Source organism: Elgaria multicarinata, chromosome 6 (assembly GCF_023053635.1).
Source record: "Elgaria multicarinata webbii isolate HBS135686 ecotype San Diego chromosome 6, rElgMul1.1.pri, whole genome shotgun sequence".
Lineage (NCBI taxonomy): Eukaryota > Metazoa > Chordata > Lepidosauria > Squamata > Anguidae > Elgaria > Elgaria multicarinata.
Window position 1 is genome coordinate 72,797,379 of NC_086176.1, and position 21,404 is coordinate 72,818,782.

The 21,404-nt window shown below is 42.4% G+C and overlaps 1 pseudogene; it reads right to left on the reverse strand.

The window, feature by feature from the left end:
* Positions 1 to 2,008: 2,008 nt before the first annotated feature.
* Positions 2,009 to 21,404, reverse strand: part of LOC134400436 (cathepsin K-like) — a 72,737-nt pseudogene continuing 53,341 nt past the window's right edge.

Genomic DNA, 21,404 nt, shown 5'->3' on the forward strand with positions numbered 1-21,404 from the left:
CCACTGGAGTGGGGAATCTGTGTGAGTGAACAGGTCGTATGTGCTCAAACCCACAAGTTTCTGACCATGGTTCAGTACCCAGAGTTATCTCATGAAGCTGATTAGTGGGAGATTCAGGAAGTACTTCTTCATGATGGAGTGAAGGCCACCAATTTGGATGGCTTTAAAAGGGGATTAGACAAATTCCTGGAGGAGAAGGCTATCAATGGCTATTAGTCCTGATGGTTATATGTTGCCTCCCACATCAGAGGCAGCATGCCGATGTCCAGCAGTTGCTGTGGGAGGGGGTACAACTTGTATGTTTCCCAAGGCGGCTGTTTGGCCTCTAAGTGAACAGAATGCTAGACTAGATGATCCATCATGGTTCTTACGTTCTGATTATTTAGAAAATTGGGAGTTGACCTTGTGCTCATGCTTTGACTCCCCACTGCATGCTCAGTTCTGCAAATATAAACAAAGTATGCAACTATGGGCGATATCCAATGCTGCCCTTGCATTCGCAGGAATGACTGCTAGCACATCAGGAAGTTAGCACTTGATAACACAATTGGAAACTAGCTCAGAGTAGTGCTTCCAGAACAGGACAGGACAGGTCAACGGAGCTCATGGAAGAGACTTGCCTTGTTCCAGAAGTGCTACTTTGAACTAACTTCTGTGTTCATTCCTGTTGCACTACCAGTCATTTCTGCTACTGCAATGTGATTGGCACTGGAGGACTGCCAGTGTTGGATACTGCCCTGAGGCTTGTACTGACCTCCCAAACTAGAGCTGGAAAGTGGCTACAAACTGATTTATGATCCTCATTTGAAGGACAAAGCAGTTACATGCATGCATGGAAAATGGGAGAGCTTCCAGCCCCACCCCATTGTGTGTGCTTCCCTTCTACATATTTAGTGTGACATCCGTTCATACATTTCATATGACTGGGACATCCATTGCAGATATCATGCCAAATGCATGTATGTCAAGCAGGCAGGGCCAGTGGCGTGAATGATATTGGGGTGGTACCAGAAGCAGGGTTCCACTCTGTCCTTCTCCATGCTTATATGTATGAATGGCAAACATCTGAAGAGGACTTATGTTTTGCCTGAACTAGGAAGTTGCTACCTGACACTATGAGCTTCATCCCAAGTGTTTCCCTCGAATTATCCCCATAGCATAAAGCTGTCGTTGTTGTTACCTAAATCACACCCCAGGCGGCAGCGCTCCTAAGATCCTTTGCATACCAGGAAAAGGGTTTAAGGGGGAGAAATGTAAAAAAATCATAAAAAAATCAACGGATAACCCAATCTGATTCAAATTTGGAATGCTTAAAGGCCTCCTTAATATCTATTACTGTGCCAATTTTGATGTCTTTATCTTTAAAACTTATGCAGATGTAAGCATTTGTTTAATTTGTACTTTAAACATATCAAAACCATCCTCCTGCGCCCCCAGTGGCCGCTCGGAGAACAACAAAAAATTCGCTCCTAAAGAGGTAGTAAAATACACCGGTTCTTTTGGCTAAGAAGCACAATGAAAGCATGATGCATGGGAGTGCTTCACAGTCAAAGCAGATTATAAGCTGGAAAACTTCAGAGTCCTTTGCAAGCATTTCACAGTGATTGCACAGTATAACGCTGGTGTGATGAAGTTATATGTGAGGGGAAGAGGGAACACATGAGCATGAGGGTTTAGCGCTCCTCATAAACACACTCTTTGTGTATTCAAGAGTGGAACCACTGCCTGCTTTGTATGTGATGGGTGAACATTTAAACACATGGGCCTGTCACTATTTCTTCTAGTTTGGATCTCGGAAAGCTCTTTCTTTGGGGTGGGGGAAGTGGAGCCGCCATGCAAATGAGAAAACTCTCACAGCCAAACTATTTCAGAAACTGGAAGACAAGTACAAGAAGTACAAGTGTTCAAATCATGGCTTCTTGGGAGGTTACAGCAACTTGTGCTGCAAAATATTAGTGAACCGAAGCTGCGGTTTTCGAACAGTCTGTCCCTGTCTGTCTGATTTCATTTAATCTTCCTTTCTGTCTCTTACAGTGTGATTGAAGCCAGCAGCAATTGTGAACAGCATGTACACAGGAATTTTAATATTTGTGGTGAATCGTGCCTTTGCCAAGTTAAAATGAGACAAACATGAACGAGGGAGGCCTGGCAAGGGAATAGCAAACAAAAAATTAACAAGAATAATTACAAATTGAAAACCGCACGCTGGGCAGGCTACACAGGAGGGAATGTGGCAAGCAGGGAGGCACACAAGTGGGCCTAACGTCTCTTTTCAGTGTATTACACAAGTATGTGTAACAGACAAAAAAATAGGAAACCATTTCTCTTGCATTGTATTTTATTTAGGTATTTATTTAGGTATTTACAACCCACTGTTCAAGACAAAAAGAAGCCTTCAAAAAGTGGCTTACGAGATAGCTAAACAAGTATAAACACAACTTAAAACAATAAAAAAATCAATTAAAAGCAAACAATTCCCTGCAAATAATTCATAGTTCTGTGACTAAAATTGCAGTACAAGAACAAATACGATAGAGATGTTTGGCAGTTAGAAGGGGTGGGAGGAATCCTAATTTCCGTGTGTATGTTTGTGGATGGTGGTGGTGAATTGGGACTGGATTGTCTTTTTGAGTTTACCTGAAGGAGCTTGCCATGGTCTGGTCCAGTGATGACATAATTGAGATGGTGCATCAGTAGCTACTCCACAGTTGTTGTCTTTCACGTGGTCAGAATTTCTCCAATAGCTGGACCAGGAGTTCTTGACAAGCCAATACAGTTTTCCTTGGAAGACACTGTAGTCAGCAGCCAGAAACATATGATCCCGCTTACTCCTCTTGATTTTGCATTTCAGCTCATAGTAAATACTGTTGGAATAGAAAGAGAATGTTCTGTGGGATGTATCAGTGCTGACCAACTCAGGGACATGCTTATAGATGGCTGACTTCAGGGATGTAACATTCCCAGGGAAAATGTTCACATAATCCAAGATTTTGCCCACAAGCTGAGTCTCATTGCTAGGACAGTCGTCATTCTGGCCTTTGTAGGGCCCATAGGATTCCATGCTGGCAATGCTACCATGTTTCAGGAACCCTTGCCGCTCCTTGCCACCATCACAGGCATTGTTCCCAAAGCCCCAAGAGCAGTCATTGCAGATATGTTGAAACAGCAGGATGAGCTGCCCAGTCTTGAGGAAAAGAACCTTCTAGGGCTCTGGTGCTAGAAAATCTCCAGCAGGAACTGCATAGCCTGATGCTTGACTGGAGTCACTGCAACATAGAATCACCAATCCAAGCTCTCTGGCAGGATAAAGCCCACGTACATCTTCTCAGGGAAAGGCATGCCTTGTCGGACACTATGCTCTTGATGGCCCTCATGATGGCCATCTCCTCCTGAGTGAGGTCAGACAAGTGGTTCAGGACTAACTTGAAGGAGAGTTTGGGATAGTTCTTGGAGTGGAAAAACCTCCTGTTGTGGGTGAAGATGTGCTTCCTGTGATCTATCCCCTGCTGTATCGTAGGTCTTCCCACACCTTTTTTGTAATTTATTTATTGATTGATTGATTACATTTTTATACCACCCAATAGCCAAAGCTCTCTAGGCAGTTCACAAAAATTAAAATCATGAAGAGCATGATTGGTGGAACACCCAGTGGGCCCAGTCTTCCTGTCCCCCAACAAAATCTTCCATGGTGTTTGCCATGATGTGGCGCTCTGCAAAGTCACCTGGCAATTTATCACATAGTTTCCTTTCATTAAGGCTTCAGGACAAAGACAGAAGATGGGAAACTCTTGGGAGAATTGCTGTAATCCATTTCATTCTTATAGAGGGCTCCCAGCAAAGTATTGTAGCTCCTGATCTCTTAGTGCATATGCAACATGCCACAGCTGGAGTTGGTTATTATTATTATTATTATTATTATTATTATTATTATTATTATTATTATTATTTATTATTTATTTATTTATTTATATAGCACCATCAATGTACATGGTGCTGTACAGATTAAAACAGTAAATAGCAAGACTCTGCCACATAGGCTTACAATCTATAGTGTAGATGTTCTTCTTGTCCCCCATTCGGATATATTCTGCCATACAGTGCAGTACTGGCATCTTTAGTAGTCTCCCTTTGAAGGCTTGAAGGCTTTCAAGTCAGGAAAGACTCCATGTTCTTCTTTGGTGCTGTTCAGCTAGAAACACTTTTTGGCATCACCACTTTCTCTGTGTTTACTGGCATTATCCTGAACATGGTGCAATATAGTTTCAACATCCCAGCTGTAGGGTCACCACCTGGCCATTGTACTTACTTCACCTTTTGTTTTCAGTATGGTTGTACCAAGCTTCAAAGGACTCTTCAATTTCAGCATGAGGGAGGAGGAGGATTTCTTACCCGCCTCTCCCTCTGGATCGAGGCGGGGAACAACATCAAATATAAAAATACTATAAAATAAATAAAACTGATTAAAACATATAAAAAATACAACATTATTAAAATAATAGCCAGACATTTTAAAATTCGACTGGGTAGGCCTGCCGGAAGAGATCAGTCTTTATAGCTTTTTTTAAATTCAGTAAGACAGTTGAGTTGGCGGATCTCTCTCTGCAAGCCAGTCCACAGTCTGGGAACGGCAGAAGAGAAGGTCCTCTGGGTAATGGTTGTCAGCCTAGTTTTCACTGACTGAAGTACCTGAGTGTGCGGGGTGGATTGTATGGGAGAAAGCAATCCTGCAGGTAACCTGGACCCAAACTATGTAGGGCTTTAAAGGTAATAACCAACACTTTATACTTTGCCCGGAAACTAATTGGCAGCCAGTGAAATGATTTTAAAATTGGTGATGATTCCTTTGATATGGTAGAGGATTGTGCTGGAATAATTGCATCCATTTCCTAAAGTAAAAGTCTATGAACCCAGGCGAAAACAACAGCCAATTCTACACATGTCTGCTCTGCGTCTTCCCACCCTGAAGAATTGTATTTCTGTAGCGAACCCTAAGTACCCAAGAAGGATAGTTTATGTATACTTCTTATCACGTAGGCCAAACCCATTGGAGCTATCAAAGAAAATCTCTTCCCCCATAGTCAGGCTTCACATGACCTTCTTCGTACATGCACACCTTGTCACTTCCCCCTGGTGTAATCCCTTACTCCTAAGGAATATTTGAGAGCCAATGTGGTGAAGTGGTTAGAATTTTACTCTAGAACTCAGGATACCCAGGTTCAAATCCCCACTAAGCCATTATGCTCAGCAGGTGACCTTGACCCAGTCACTCTTTCTCAGTCTAACCTACCTCACAGGAGCATTATGAAAATAAAATGTGTGTGGGGTGGGGGAAGGACTATGAATGCATCCAGCTTCTTGGAGGAAAGGTGAGAGAAATATATTTAAATAACCAACCAACCAACCAACCATAAGTAAATAAATAAGATGCATGGTCTTTCCAGCCAATTGGCAACTTGTGTTCCCTTGTGGTACTAATCAGGTGAGAAAGACACATACAATATGCTCTATCCAAGCTGCTCTAATATAGGGTGAGCATATGAAAAGGAGGACAGGGCTCCTGTATCTTTAACTGTTGTGATGAAGAGGGAATTTCACCAGGTTCTCCATATATACAAATGACACCTGTTGAAATTCCCTTTTCTATGCAACTATTAAAGGTACAGGAGCCCTGTTCTCCTTTTCATATGGCCGCCCTACTCTAATATTCACATACATGCTCCAGTGCTGTGGGATTTCACGATGGAGCAGTAGGTCCCACATCATGCTGAAGGGGCATGGGTGGACAGAAGGCAGATTGTTATCTACTGCTAGATTTCTGTGTAATTTGCAGTAAGTCAGGAAGGGGTTTGAACAGCCAGTGGTTGAATAATAGAGATGACACAATAGTTTCCCCACCCACCCCACAGACACATTAGGCTCCTTAGATAAAAAAAAGCTTGGGGGAAATAGGAATCTGTGTGTGTGCAAAATGATTGTTGCGTGAGCTCCAGTTCTGAAAACAAAGTCCTGGGCTGAGCATGTGCTTATTCTGTAATTCTATGAACCCCCCTCCCCTATCTGAGACACTATTTTGTACCTGTCTCCAGCTGGTGGGGCTCAGGGCTCTGGTGAAAACAGTTGCAAAGTCTTCCCACCCCGGAATGGATTACTCCAATTCTCTAGTTACTTCCTGCATCATTGTCAAAGGGCTACAGGTAGGGTGACCCTATGAAAAGGAGGACAGGGCTCCTGTATCTTTAACAGTTGTATAGAAAAGAGAATTTCATCAGGTGCCATTTGAATCCATGCAGCATCTGGTGAAATTCCCATTTATTCACAACAATTAAAGCTGCAGGAGCCTTGCCCTCTTTTGAATCTGGTCAGGAGAGCAGGGCTCCTGCAGCTTTAACTGTTGTGAAGAAAAGGGAATTTCACCAGATTCTGCATGTATACAAATGACACCTGCTGAAATTCCCTTTTCAATTCAACTGCCCTCCTTTTCACATGGTCACCCTTGCTACTGGTAGTCGCATGCCAGTGGCATGGGAAGTATACATATGAGCTATGTACAACAGAGTTCTTAATAGCAGGAAAGAGGTGGGGAATCAGGCCTGCCTATTCCCTTTGATCTGGAAATCCTGCACCGTAACCCAAGATTCCCAGATCTAACTGTGAAGGAAGGCACTCTGCCCATGCCCAGAGACACCCTTTGCTTTGTATTGCCTGTGCATGTCTAAGAAAAAAAAGGTCCTGGGGCTGCACTGTTCACATTAAATTCTTTTAATAATACCCAGTTGCATCAGGGAAAAGAGACTTACAGCAGCTTCAGAGAGAACTACTGTCAGTATGTCAAAATAGCAGCTGCAGAGGTTTTAAACAGCTGCAGAACAGCAGTTTTATAAGACCCATTTTGTGGTAAATGGATTTCTCCTGCCCGCTTTTTCTGGTAACCTGGCAACAAAGTATAGGCCTTTGTTATGTTCCATACAGGTGACCATTTCTGTGAGGGTTGGAGCACAACTGCTTTGCCTCAGTGAGTATAGCTAAAAAAAAAATCTTGCTGCGTTGAAACCTCTCTGTGTTCTCTCCTCTCCACATTCCATGTTCTGTTTTGGAGGCAACCTACTCCTCTGACTCACAAATGCCCTTAGGCCAAGGGTACCTGTTGTTTACAGTACGTGTTTGTTTGAAAAGGGGGAAGAAAGGCAGCTGTGTTTCCTGAGGTGCATAATTCCTTTCCAAACAGGCAATCAACTTATTGGTTTTGTGGTCATGATTCTTGTTTGCTTGTTTGTTTGCTTGCTTTTGCTGCCCTGGAGATTCAGGTTAGTGTAGGAAACGGAGTGGCAGTAGTAGAAAGGAATCTGCCCTAAGCTGCTGTACTAAGGCCTGGTTGACACATGGAGTAACATGAGGAGGGAATAGGATGACTAGAGAAGCCTGAGGCAAGAGAAGGGCTGTACCACATTTAGGGTGACCATATGAAAAGGAGGACAGGGCTCCTGTATCTTTAACAGTTGTATTGAAAAGAGAATTTCAGCAGATTTTATCATTTGTATATATGGAGAACCTGGGGGAAATTCCTCTTCATCACAACAGTTAAAGCTGCAGGTGCCCTGCCCTCTTTTAAATCTGGTCATTCTAGTATAGCTCCTGCAGCTTTAACTGTTGTGATGAAGACAGAATTTCATCAGGATCCCCATATATACAAAGGACACCTGCTGAAATTCCCTTTTCTATGCAACTGTTAAAGATACAGGAGCCCTGTCCTCCTTTTCATATGGTCACCCTAATCAATGATATGAAGGGATGGGATACCAACTAGAATGTTTCTCCCTGCTGTACTTCCCCCACAACCTCCTTTGTGTGTGGGGCGGGTGGGGTTGTTGTTTGTTTTTTGTATTTTTATGGGAGGATTATAAATGGCAGCCATTCCTGCATCCTGAAATGGTACAAGCCATTCTACCAGCCATCTGCATTCTGTGGCAAAGAGGTTTTTAGTAAGGAAGCTGATACAATAGTTGTGGTACACTTATAGTGCAATCCTAAGCATGCTTACTTGCAAATAAATCCCACTGAGTTCAACGCAGGCTGAAGTCTTTCTGATACTGATCAGTGGATTTGGCTGTCTGTTGGCATGTTAAGCTCAACCCATATATTTTTAAGGTAAACTCAAATATTAGCAAATGCCATAACCTTCCAGTGATGCCCTTTCCAAAGGAAACTGAACCAAGGTGAGTGCTGCACCCCAGGAGTTTCTCACTATACTTGGAGAAAGGAGGGGGGAAGCAACAATATCAGTGATACTGCATTTGAATGGATTACTAAACACTGGTAGGATGTGGTGCTAGTAAAGTTGGAAGTCTACCAAGCATACTGCTACTGTGACATGGCAGCAAAGCCTTTATCTAAAAATGTCTCTGGCTTTTTCTTCTCACTTGCCTCAGATTTCTCTATTTCCATCTGGTGAATGGAGCAGGTGAATGTTTAAAAATGCAGACACACAATCTAAGAAGAACAGAAACTTGTGTGCATCATTCGCCTTGTACCTGTGATCATGTGAAGCATGTAGTTAGTTCTTCTTGGAACCAAGTGGCTTCCCGAATGGCGACCAACGGGCAAGACACACATTTGAATGCAAGGCTTGTGGCTTTGCATTTTTAGGTACGCTGTTAAGTTGCTTCTAATATGAGCAGGTAGCCATGTTCTCCGATTTTGTTTGTAGTTGAACAGAACCCATCCTAAATTGCACCATAAACTTTGAAGAGGCACTCTACCAGCATCCTTTAGTGAACCTGGCTTGCCCTTTCCTTTGAAATATTATTGAAATCATCCACATTGCATTGACTAGTGCATAGTTGCTCTTGAATCTTCTGCTCCTCACAAATGTCCCAGGAGATTCAATACTCCCAGTACCTCCACACAGTCCCTCAGCTGTTGCTGGGGCTAACCATACCTATACCTCTTAGGGAAGGGAAGCTGTAGCATGGGATCACAATAAAGTTCAAAAATACTTGCACATATGCATGGGTACATCTGAGCATATTGAAAACTGAAAAAAACTAGTCTTTATATAGGTCTGTGTGGTATAATTGCCTTTAAAATCCTAGCTGTTGCAAGGAAAGTAAAACAGGGAGGTGGTGGCTTCATGAACCATTTAATAGGGTGACCATATCTTTATCTTTAACAGCTGCATAGAAAAGGGATTTTCAGCAGGTGTCATTTGTATGCAATGCAGCACCTGGTGAAATGCCCACTTTATCACAACAGTTAAAGCTGCAGGAGCCCTGCCCTCTGTGACCAGATACAAAAGAGGGCAAGGCTCCTGCAGCTTTAACTGTTGTGATAAAGAGGGCATTTCACCAGGTGCTGCACTGCATACAAATGACACCTGCTGAAATTCACTTTTCTATGCAACTGTTAAAGATATATATGGTCCTTTCCATATGGTCACCCTACCATATGAGTAAATGCTCTTCTAAAGCAGGTGAAAATGGTGCCTCTGATTCACACCTGAAAGGACTGGGGTGGAATTGAAGCTGAACTTAAAACCAAAACAAAAAACAGCTTCACAATGAACTTCTGGGGAATGGGTGAAGACTAGAAAAATGCAATATTCTAGATCAGCTTTCCCCAACTTGGTGTCCTCTAGATGTTTTGGACTGCAACCCCCATCATTCCCAGGGAGCATGGCCATTGGGAGTTGTAGCCCAACAAATCTGGAAGGCACCAGGTTGGGGAACACTGATCTAGCTGAATGTCATCTGGTCCTGATTGATGCCAATGACAGAATATGGAGAGTGTTGAAGTTGCCAAAGAGTATCCCAGTTGCTTCACCCAACAGGTAACTGGGGCTGTATGGGCCTTCACCCAGAAATCTCAATGCTGCTGATCTGATGTGGATGCAGAGATTTTGTAGACGTGCAGGGCACATCTGTGAGTACAAACCTGTTTCCATATATGGATTGCTCCCTCTAGATCAGAAGTTCACTTATAAGAGTTTGAAAAAATAATCAGATCCTCCTAAAATATCAGCTCAGTATCCAGTACAATGATGCATGAGAAAATCAGTACCATAATCAGAAAACAATGCCGGGCAGAGGCTTCCTATGAATCCTATTACAGCACCATTATAGGTTTTTCCAGATTCAATCCATCACACTTGATCTAAGGGGATACAATATCACCTTTACTACTGACACTGATGGTTTCACTGCGTTCATCAACATGATGGTGTTATCTATCAAATGAACATGCCACAAAGAACAGCAGAGCATTATTATTCTGGCCATTACTTTCATCATAACTGTTTCGGAGCTTATACCAAAACCATGGCAGATGTCTTCCATTTCAATAATTACAACTACTAATCATGCCTTGGGCATTTTTAATTTGTCATTTACAATCTCCATTGTGTTTGCCCCATTACAGCCCTGCGAGGTGGACTCCAATTAGTCCCATTGTATAGGGAACTGAAGATGGATGATAATGATTTGGCCAAGTCTATATAATGAGCCATTGGAAGAGAAAGGACATGAATCAAGATTGTACAACTCGCTGTTTTGTACCAACAAATAGCCTCAGCAGTATGGGGGTTCCGGCCCAAAATCAAGGCAAATGTTCAGATTCCAGAAAGCAGGCAAGGCAAGCCAAAGCTGGGCCGAGACCAAGGCAAGGCAAGTCTTCATATAGCATCTGGACAGCAATCACATAAGCACAAGGTGCAAATGTTGCTTCAGCAACCAGCAACCCAAGTCTGAGAGGGGATCTGTACTAGTATATGGAACGTTGTTTTTACAGTCATTGAACGTTTTGTTTTTGAATGATTTAAAATGTAGCAGTTTTTAAAATGTTTACTTACTTTTCTCTTTCCATGGGAATGCATTCCTTTTGGCCACACTAAGAAAAGAAATCCATTTGTTCTTTTTCCCTGTCTGCCAATTTCCCCTCCCACTTCCTCTTCTCTACGAGAATCCTCTACTTACAAACGATCCAGCAAGCAGCCTCCCCAAAGTGAAACTAAAAGTGGCTACAAAAAAGAGGCTTGAAAGAAAAAAACGGCTCCAACTTTGGGCACGGAAATTACATAAACATGCCCCCCAGGAATACGATTGGCTAATTAAGAACTACAGGAAACCCATTTAATAAGATGAAATCGGACACATCATACCAAAAAGAATGACTTATTTCAGAGAAGTTCAAAATAAAAACCGGAGAATAGACAACAATAAAACATCACAAACGGAACATCATGTGGCGAAATACTACCAAACACACACTTTAAAATGGTAAGTCACATTCTAACTTGACTAGTGTAGATCCCTTGGTCATCTTAAATATCTGCACCTCCAGCCAGCTGGCTCCAGTAAGAGAATCCTCTTTGCTTATAGGGGACTACCCTGCTTCAACGGCCACTGACTCCAATGGTGTGAGAAAGACCCTGATTCTGCCAGAGCTTCTGGGATGGAGTCACAGGATGACAAAGCAACCTCCTCAGGCCAGTGAAGTGCTGGCAAAACGGCCTTCTCTTGCACTGCAATGTTGGTGCAATGGGGATGTCCCAGGCCAGTTTAGAAAGCAAATATTTATTTAAAATACTTTTTGGCCACCTTTCAGAATAGAAGCCCTCCCAAGGAGGCCTACAACAATAAAATACATAAAAACAGCAAAAATATTAAAAATGTTAAGGACATAAACACAGTAAAACAACAATAAAAGGCCAATAATAAAAACAGCAATAACAGCAATCATGACAAGAGAAGGCCAAAGTAAAATGATATGTTTTCAAGGCCTATTTAAAAGCCTGCCATGATGGAGCATAATGGACCAACGATGGCAACTTGTGATAACCCACCTAACTGCTCTCATGGGGTTGGCAAATGAGCAGGGCCTCGCTTCCTGATCTTAAAGTGTGGGCAGGCTGATTCCCTCTTCCACTCAGATACCTCCTCTGAGTCCATAGGGACATCCTCTGAAGACGGGGAGTTGGAGCCAGGGTCTCATGTCTCTAGGCCTTCACCATTTGTCACTACACAGACCATTTTGGCTGTCATCATTAACCATTTCTTCTTCTTTTTTAGAAAGAAGAACCAACAAAACCTAGTGCAGAGAATTACAACTTTGAAATGGCGTGTCTTGAGAATGAAAGCTTTGCACCAGCATGCAATTAGATTGTAAGCTCCTTTGGGCTGTGAACTATCCTTTTGTAAGTGTGCTTCAGTTACCTGTAAAGTGCCATGTACATAGGGACATAGGAAACTGCCTTACACTGAATCAGAGCCTTGATCTATCTAGCTAGTATTGTTGACACTGACTGGCAGTGATGGTGCTATATAAATATTACTAATGATAAATAACCAAGCCTTGATTGTCAACAGATCACAACACACTTGCATTGTAGTCCCTGCACAGGAGTGCAGGGTTTACTGCTTGATCCATTGACCTATCTTTACTGCTTGATCCATTGACCAAACCTTGAAGTAATCAATTCTATGGTGTGCATATTTTATGTACCCAATAAAACACAAGTATTTTGTGGTTCTTTTCTAGATTTTCATGGCAAATATTTCCTGCCACTATAAATTGTCAGTTGTATTTTCTGACCACATTAAATGATAAATGGAAATTGTCTAGCTACATATCAGTTGCTTGTGTGTCCAGATCTTCTGCCCAGTTGATCATACTTCATATTTCTTCCCCTTTCATCATAGGCTATAATGGCCTTCTGGAGTTCTGGGTGGCTATATGCATAAGACAGAGTTTGGAATAGTAAAACCTCTTGTGCCACAGCTGTTGCAAACTTTGTTTAAACAAGTGTTTCAGAATATTTCAATTTCCTGAAGTTTCAGAAAGCTAGCATATCTGGTTTCAGACTATTCTGCCACACAAGTGAACATCTGTTGGCCCTGCTAAGGAAGACTGTGCTTCTTGAAATGCCTATTGAGATGATCAAGGGATGGGGGATCTCTTGGTACCCGTTCAGGGAATACGTGCCCTGGATGGTTCTAGTTCCCAGTGGTCTCAAGGGAAAGCCAGAGGTAGAGTGGCATGATTAAAGTCCATGAACTGTGAGTGGGACCTAGAGAGAGGTGACCAAAAGATTACTTGTCGTTCCCCACAGCCTTTCAAGCAGTTAGTTTCTGATCTTCCCTGCCAAAGTTCAGACATAACAGACAGAATTAGGGTGCACCTAGATATTCAACTTGAGGTTGGTATATTCCTCTGAATATAAAATGTCCATACGCATTGTGAATCAGACCAAAAACCACCAGTCCTGTTGTCTCTAAAAGCTCCATCCATCAAGTGTTTTATTACACGCTCATTACTGGGCACTCATGGATTTTGCTCAGGTCCCTCACATGACGTCGTCTGCCTCTAGCACGCCTTCTGCCCCATCTGGCCTTCCTGTCTTTAACAGTTGTATAGAAAAGAGAATTTCAGCAGGTATCATTTATATGCATGCAGCACCTGGTAAAATTCCCTCTTCATCACAACAGTTAAAGCTGCAGGACCCCTGCTCCCATTTGTATCTGGTCAAGAGGGCAGGGCTCCTGCAGCTTTAACTGTTGTGATGAAGAGGGAATTTCACCAGGTGCTGCTGGCATACAAATGACGGCTGCTGAAATTCCCTTTTCTATACAACTGTTAAAGATACAGGAGCCCTGTCTTCCTTCCCATATGGTCACTATATGGAGGTCATACATGGGCACAGCAGGTACAACCCCAATTTCCCCCTTTGCCACTCATTCACTGAATGTCTCCATAAGTCTATACACATTTGCCATCCCATTTACAATGTTCATGCAAGTCCACGGGGTTTATAAGGTGGGTACAATTTAAAATGTGGATTTGTTGTATATACACATTATGTTTTCTGCTGTGGACACAAAACATGAGTATAACTTTAAAACATAGTGTGCGAAAGAGCCCCAAGGAGAATAAGAACTGGAAGTAGGACATGGACATAAAAGAATAGAGGAGAAAGATGGAAGTAATGAGGTGTTAATGGAATGGGCAGAGTTGAACCTCAAAAGAAAAGTGCAAGCAAGAAAAGAGAAAAGAAAGCAGAGCTGGTGTTCCACTTCCCTCCCTCCCCTTTTTTTGCTAACCTTTCACTCATTTTGTGCAGTTCTTGTAGATATTTTCATGCCCTAGCAATCATTCTGGGAAAAGAGAGTATTATGTTTAATCCAGTTAAATATTATAAAATTCCTTGTTTGAGCAAAAACAACAACATTAACAACAACTATAAATGAGAATGTTGAATACATTACCCACCTATTTATTTTGCTTTTCTCTGTCTCTGTTTTTCTAAGCAGGGCCTTTCTTCCTGCACTCTTGAGACATGGCAAGCTATCCTTCCGCCCCCTTCACAAATTATCTTCCTCTGTGGGGAACAGCATAAGAACATTTCCTCAAGAGTAATTCCCTACCCCACCCATGAATGTACAAAAGAGAACATTTTTATGAGCCCGTGTAAAATAATATTTGGGTTTTCCCTTTAGAGAGTCTCCATGGGGAACATTCTCAACAGGTGAAGGAGACAACTTCATATCTAGGCTTTCCATTAATCCATTTCATCTACTGAGATTTAGAGATTGCTCTGCTGCCACACATATATAATAGCTTGAATATAATTTAGAGGTATATTAAAAGCAAAGCATTACAGCCACAATATGAAATTCATCTCTCTCAATGATAATAAAAGTTAATTGGTAGTGCCGAAAGTTATTGAGACATCTGAATGTATTTCAGTTGCAGAACAGTTTAAGTAGCAGCTCATCTCCCCCACCTCTCCGGTCCTTGCATAAAAGGGGAAAGTAATATATTATATATAGCATTGTGAATTGAATAAAGACTGGGATAATGCAATTTTGTATTATATAGATCTTATAGCAGTTCTTTCCTTATGCACAATCTTATACATGTCTACTCAGAAGCAAGCCCCGATGAGTTCAATAAGCCTTACTCTCAGAGAAGTGGGTATGGGATTTCAGCAGGGCTGACCCTAAATATATTGCTGCCCGATGATGAATTGGATCTCTACTATTTTTATGCATTTGATATCTATTGCTGCCTTCCCAAATGATAAACTTAGGCATAATACATGCATTCTGGATCGGCGTAGTGGGACTTGTAATCCATTCAGATCTACACCAGACAGGATATAACACTTTGAAAATAGTTTGAAAATGGTGTATGGAATGTGTCCTAGGCCCGAACAGTTGTCAAAACCATTATAAACCATTATAAAGCAGTAGTGTAGATCCTACCTTGGAGGGCACCATGTTGGGTTAGGCTGCCTTAAAGGTAGAATAGAATAGAATATTTGGAACTGTTTCTCAAAACACTTGTGTGATGCCGTCTCTTTTTTCTTCAAATCCCTACTCAGAATCCATTTCCCATGATACCTTTAGTTCAGTCCCTCAGCTTCCATGACCACCAAGCACCACGATGTGTAATTGAAACAGCTGCATATTCTTTCCCTAACTACCCCCACCTCCACTTGCCTACCCTACCTCTCTTGTTTCCCCTGTGTCCAATTTTGGACTGTGAGCTTATTAGGACAGGGACTTGTCCTCTTGTACTCTGTACAGCACCATTTCATTTATTATTATGGCAACCCTGAATGGGTTTTAGCCAGTTACAAGTCATATATAAAATCAAATACAACAAAAATACATCAATACAACACCATGTGCATTAATGGCCGCTTCCAGCCCAAGGGCCAAAATCCTTGGGGGAGCACATTCCATTGGTGGACCAAAGGCAAAATCGATGGGACCAGAAAATGCCCCATATACCAGCATATTTTATTTTAAAGCTCCTAGGGCCAGTAACTAAGCCTTAGGAGAGGCATTCTAATCTTTTAGAATGGAGAGAGAGAAATTGCACTAAAGCCAGAAAGCCTTAAGATCATCTACAGGGGCCCTTCTCCGTGAGCCCCTGCCAAAGGAAGTGAGGCAGGTGGCTACTAGGAGGAGGGCTTTCTCCGCTGTGGCACCCCGGTTGTGGAACGAGCTCCCCAGAGAGGTCCGCCTGGCGCCTACACTGTACTCCTTTCGTCGCCAGCTGAAGACCTTTTTATTTTCTCAGTATTTTAACACTTAATTTTAACTTAATTTTAAATTTTACTGTTTTAACTCTGTATTTTAACCTTATATCAATTTTGCTGCGTGGTTTTATCCTGGTTGTGCTTTTTATATTGTATTTTGTATTTGTATTTTTAACTTGTTGGTTGTTTTATGATGATTTTAATTTTTGTGAACCGCCCAGAGAGCTTCGGCTATTGGGCGGTATAAAAATGTAATAAATAAATAAATAAATAAAATAAATAAATAAGCCACAAACAATTGGTGGTTAGGGGGAAGGTGGGTGGCACCAGGGGAAGGGGGCATGGCCTTCTTGGCAATCCTGTAGGGCCAGACTGGGTCCCCTGGAGGGCTGGATTAGGGCCTGAGGTTTTGCACTGCTGCATTATATCAGTCAATTAAATCAATGCCACAACATGTGGATGATGTTCCAAGGTTCTGTGCCAACCTTTCCATCGCTATTGAAAAAACCCTGAAGCCTGATCATTTTAACATGAAAGAGTAGTACTCTGAAGAAAGATAGTCAGTATTAACAATGTAGAATGTACATCTGTGAAAGTTTAAGGTCTACAGAGGGAAGGTAATAAAGTCAGGCTTAGAGGCCTGAAATTTTTCTGTTGGGAGGAGATATCCCTGAGAGTAGTTAAGATTCATTCCCTGGTTTCATTTCTCCAATTACTTTCTGTTTGGGGGAAAGAAGGTATAGAAGAGTGAGAGAATCAGCCAGACAAGAGCCAGGGATGATCAGAGCATAAGGAAGGAGCAGAAAGATGCACCTTGAAGAAAACTAGGTGCAGCTTAGGGTAAAGGAACTTGTGTTTTTGCAACTGTTATTTTCTGTTAATATCTTTGTATCACTAAGCTCTATTTACTAAAAACCTTTCATTGTAAGTTGCTTGTTTTACTTTAAACTGTTGTGTTTAACCTAAAGTGTCTGGAGTGTCACTCACCCCCACATCTGTAGCCTAAATCTCACGTTATTGGGAAGGGGAAGGTAAAAAGAAGGAAGGTGGAACTCTTAAGGAGGCAGAGATCCTTTAAGAGTTGCTCAGGGTGTCTAGGTCAGAGAAGGAACCCTGACAACATCTTTCTCATTTACAGAGAAGCCATATAGTGACAGTGCTCTGGGTGGATACTATGACCATTATATACATGAAGAAGTCTTCACTTCACATGAGTAGAGCATATGCAACCATCTGCATATTGCTAATCTAAAACCACATGAGAGAATACTGCTGTGTACAGCTGTAGACTATACATGGATTTTCTCTTAATGAGATCTGCATGTGTCCTGATCTCCAAGATGTGATTGATTTTACACAGGGGATTTTGCCAAAAGAAAGGCCAATCACTGCTAGCAGCTGGGGTTTGCCAACAAAATGACATCATATGTTTCCAGCTAGAATACAGAACTATACACAAAAGATTCCCCACAGTAACATTTGAGAAACAAACCTTATTGGGACATGTTGCACTTTTTTCGGATCCAGCCTGCCAAATGTTAGTTTACTATACTCCCTTGAAGTTCCTGGAGATGGTATTTGCAATGTCGTATCTAAAAAATTGGCTTTGGAATTTGAAAAGTAGGCATATCCAAGGAATGAACTGGTTTTGTCTAGAACTAAAATTGGAAGCAGAATAGCATGAGAGGTCTCAAGTGGACATCCTAAATAAGCATCTCAACAACATGCTGGGCATTTTAAGGCAGGGGTGAGTTGTTCTGGGTTATCGCTTTCAAGCTTAAAGAAAGAAGGCAGGAACATTTGAAAATAGATTGGAAAGAGACTACTTTTCAATGCAGTGTGTGAAAATCTAAAGCTGCACACCATGTTCTCGTCACAGTTAAGAGAAAGTCCCAATGGCATTGTTGTGAGTTACTTCTGAGGATCAGCAGGGGCTGTTCCATTTCTTTCAGGGTCCTGGGCAACTTGACCCCTTGACTGGGCTTGGGGGCAAAAGTGTGATGTGCACATTGAAATTTTCCAGAGGGTGCTCTGTGCAAACTCTTAATAGTTCAGAGAGGAGGAGGAGGAGGAAATGCATCATAAAAAAGAGAGAACTAATGAGGAGCTAGATTTGCATTCAGTTTGCATAGGCTAATTGATATGCATTGATATAAAATTGCTTCTCCTTATTTGGCCCTATCCAGAGATCCAGGGCTGATGTAAACTCATATCCGAACATGCCTAGCCACCATCAAATGGTCGTCACCCCTAGCTTTGATTCTAATTTGGGAGGTATAGAGGAGTTTCCCTCCAATAGGAAAATGGAGGAAATGGTACCGTCAAAGCTGCGTGGGGGCACTCAGCACAACAGACTCTGTTTGAATGTTCTGCTAAATGATTCAGTCCTGCTTACTTCTGAATAGACACACAGAGGCTGAGTTCAGATGACATATTAGGCAACAGAGGGGGTAATAACACACTCAGTGCATTAATTTTCCTGTACTCCTCACACGACATGTTGCCCCATTGCATGGCTGAGAGTCCCAGTGTCCTTCTGGGCTGTTGGTGCTCCTCCCTCCCTCCTCCCTCAGTCCTCTCAGCCACATCCCATCAACCATTGCGACTTCTGCCAGCTGTACAGGAGCAGCAAGGATGGTTTTGGCCTCTCCTGTCAGAGAACTCTAAGGCCAATGGAATAGTGCACTCGACCGAGGGGGAGAACCCTCCACACAACATTTTAGTCGATTGTTTAATGGATAAACAATGGAGCATTTAAAAAAATGTACTGTCTGTTGTGTGTGCGTGTTGTGTGTCCCTCACACGACACAATAATTAACTCAACCGACAGTTGCCTCCTTCCCCGCCCCCCCCCATTGATTATCGTTTCGTCCGAACCCAGCCAGAGCCTTGTCCTTAACATTCTGAATAGGCTTATAATAATTAAGAATGGCATTTTTGTCCTGCCCACTTTCTATTTGGCAATAACCACTTTGCCTTTGGACCCATAGATGGATTGCTGAATTGAAATTCAGCCCTTGGACGAAGAGACATCTTGCAACAGAGAGTGTTCCCACAATAGCTTTCTTATGCCCGTACATCAGCCTTTCTTGGTCTGGTGTTCTCCAGATGTGTTGGAGACTGAAGCCTTAGCTAGACCTAAGGTTTATCCCGGGATCGTCCCGGGGTCATCCCTGTTCATGTAAATGACACACAGGATATCCCGGGAGCAGGCAGGGATGACCCCGGGATGATCCTGGGATAAACCTTAGGTCTAGCTAAGGCCTGGGACTCCCATTAGCCCCACCCAGGCTGTAGAGCACAAAGTTGGAGGACACGTTTGGAAGGCACCAAGTTGGTGAATGCTGCCATATATTATCACTTCTGGATAAGGGCAACAGAGACTGGCAAAAAATACTATTTATTTATTTATTTATTAGCATTTATATACTGCCTTATCTGCTAAGGTGGTGTCCAACCATTTAAAATAATAAAATCCCACAACAATAAAGACAATAATATTTTTTAAAAAACAATAACAACTAAGGCTACATACAGTACATACAAATGGAAGTCCTGGTTTTCTCCTCCTCCTCAGATGATTCTCTTCATTGTTTCCTTGATGTTGTAAACCGAAGCAAAACCCTTCACTATTTGGAATGCAGTCCTGAAACAACTAGCAGTGCAATCTGATTGTGTCTACTCAAGAAGTAAACCCCATTGATTTCAGTGGAGCTTACTCTCATGAAAGTATGCTAGGATTGCAGCTTTACATCTCAATCTTTAGAGATTGGTGCTCTATAGAACCTGGGGGCAGGAGATGGAGAGGTTTGTGGATGTAGGGTTTCAACATCCCTTCCCTCCCTGTCCACTGGCATGCCTCCTTTTAACCCTTCCAAACCTCTGTGGTGACCTCAGAAGAAGCCTGGGAGGGGTCTGTGTGTGCATTTGTTTGTTTGTTTGTGAACCCCCCACTTGAATTTCGCCTCCCAAGGTCATAACTGTGCCTACCACTATAGGAGGGAAAATGCCCTATATTTCATATAGTCCCTGGGATGCTCTCCGGGGGACCATAGGATTGCTCTGTGAATCACTAAAACAGTTCTTCAACCAACTCATTCCAGAATTCTGTCTAATTTCCAAGAATTATGAACACAATATTTCCCCCGAGAATTATTAGGACAGCCTGCTGCAATTGTGCCAAAGAAGAAATGTGACAAAGAGGAAACAAAGCAAAGATGCTGTTTAAGGAAAACAACAACCAGAAGACACGGAAATTTAAATGATTTTGAATCAAAGATTGTTCTGCAAGGTTTTTGCATTTTGATTAATAAAGCAGCTCCACCATTGAAAGCATGTCTACTCCATACCAGAGTTCTTCCTCATTTCTGCATTCCAGTACAAGCTTAGGAAGGATGCAGTTCAGTCATTCCTGCATTGAGCAGCGGGTTGGACTTGATGGCCTTAAAGCCCCCTTCCAACTCTACTATTCTATGATTCTATGTGAATGGTTGGGCTAGACTAATCTGTCCATGACAGTATTTCTCAGTTCCTCATATTTCCCAGTTGTAAGTTTAGTTTTCCACTTTCTGCATCGGTTTGAGAATTGCTTTTTAAAAGTGCACACAAAAATCTGTATATTCTCTAAATATAAGTATTTTTGTATGCAGTAGTTGGGGATGGATTTAGGGACTGCAATCCAGGGCCCTCTGGCCCAATTCCCCCACCCCCATGGCTGCCCAGAGAGCAAACCAAAGAATTTCCCCCCCTATCCCTAGTAAGGATGGGCGGATTCACCCGAGTGAATCCTCAGCGGGTGCTCAAGGAGCCACCACTGTCACCCACCGACGCAAGCCATCTGGTCGCACTGGCAGCCGCCCATCCTCCATGCAAGCCGCCATTTTAAAACAAGATGAGGGCTCTATACTTCTATATATTTAATGTTGTGCACAAAGGTGGCCCTAAAGGGCCATTTCCACAAACATTAGAGGACTTGGTGGTTTGGGGGGCAAGTGGGGAGGAGTCCAATGGACTCCCAGATGCAGTTGGGTGCCTACAACATCCCTAATCCCTGGTGAATGGCATGTGGATTGCTGCCAGGGAGACATTTTGCCAGCCAGCAAAATGACAATATCTCAACTGAAAGATTTGCAATGGATGGCATGCTGAGGTTTCATTTTCAACGCGAGTCTTCATATACTTTTCTCAAGATGCATGGGATTAGTCAGCTTCTATTATCCTTACCCTAATTGCATCTAACTGCGACTCTCTTGACTTGCAAGCGCCACAAATTTCAAAAGCTGCCTTGTTTTTGGTATGCAGGGAGAAACACAGATAGGAAAATAGTCAGGAGGATATATGTCACATTTTTAAAAGCCATTCAGCGTTAATA